This window comes from Echinops telfairi, unplaced genomic scaffold (genome assembly GCF_000313985.2).
Source record: "Echinops telfairi isolate 266 unplaced genomic scaffold, ASM31398v2 ScPeMD7_3533;HRSCAF=4204_1, whole genome shotgun sequence".
Taxonomy (NCBI): domain Eukaryota; kingdom Metazoa; phylum Chordata; class Mammalia; order Afrosoricida; family Tenrecidae; genus Echinops; species Echinops telfairi.
In genome coordinates, this window is record NW_022107432.1 from 32,152,729 (window position 1) to 32,154,182 (window position 1,454).

Sequence of the window (1,454 nt, forward strand, 5' to 3'; positions counted from 1 at the left end):
CCTCCCCCTCTCCCATGTCCCCCATGTCCTGTTGTTTTTTCCTCCAGATTGTTCATACAGCCTATTTTATTTAGACAGACCTGCAGAGATAATAACATGCACAAAAACAAGACAAAGCAAAACCAAGCAACAATATACAACAAAACAAAACAACACAACAACAACAACAAACCAATGACAAAAACAAAACAAAATACAACAAGAAAGAAAACCTTGTAGTTAGTTCAAGGACTGTTTGTTGGCTTTCAGGAGTGTTTTCCAGTCCAGTCTGTTGGGGCACCAAGCCCTGGCTTCAAAGTCCACCTTTGGCATTCCCTGGGGACCTCGCTGCTCGGTTCCCTTTCTGTTCTGTTGCAGCCTCTTAGTGTTTTGCCTCAGTGTGGTGGGATCATATCGGGCACAATTCCCACACTGTGTCTCCAGCATTATCCCCTGTAGGGCTATGGGTCAGTGAGGGATGTCGTGTCTCAAAGTGGGGCCAGCAATGTGGTCTTCCCTGTGGACTGGCTGCTCTGAGTGGGAACATCATCCTCAAGGCCTGGTGGGCCAGAATGTGCTCCACCCTCTCCTCCTCCTTATCTGTTCCCGTGTGCTCCGATCAGATATGTCCCTCTTCCAGAGCTGCAGATTCAGTGTCATCCTCTGAAATAAATTCTTCTGGGGTGGGGTGGGGCTGGTGTTCACGTAGTTGGGATTGGGGCTGGCCCCTCAGACCTATCCACCTGTTCCCTACTCCACACCGCCATATTGCATTCACATCTTGTTTGAAGTCTGGTCCCTCTTTCCCTGGGGAGATATAAACAATACCCTCCACTTGGGTGGATTAGTGCTCTCTGCCCCGCTACCCATTTCTTTTTTATTATTATTATTTTCCCTTTCCCCAACTCCTTTTTAGTTGTCTACTGTGTGTATCCCTGTATTTGGTCTGGTCCCTGCCATATTACCTGGTCCTCACCCCACGAATGTTTGTATACAGTAGCTTTTTCCCTATGCCCCCTTTGCATTTTTTTTAAAAAGCTTACCTCAGTGGACTCATGTTGTACTTGTCCTTTTGAGCTTGGCTTACTTCACTTAGCATGATTTCCTCCAGTTCTTCCCATGCAGCCATGTGCTTCATACGTTCATCGCTGCTTTTTAGTGATGCGTAGTACTCCATTGTATGTATTTACCAGAGTTTTTTTTAATTCAATCGTCAGTTGATGGAAATTTGAGTTGTTTCCAACTCCTTGCAATTGTGAACTGTGCCACAATGACCATTGGAGCACAGATGTCTGGCCTTGGTTTGTTTCTTGCCTCTTCTTGGTATATGTCCAGTAGGGGGATTGCTGGGCTGTATGGTAACTCAATTTCCATCTGTTTTAGGTATCGCCAGATTGATTTCCATAGTCGCTGTATACTTACAGGTCCACCAGCAGTGGATGAGAGTTCCTGTCTCCCCACAGCTCCTCCAACAC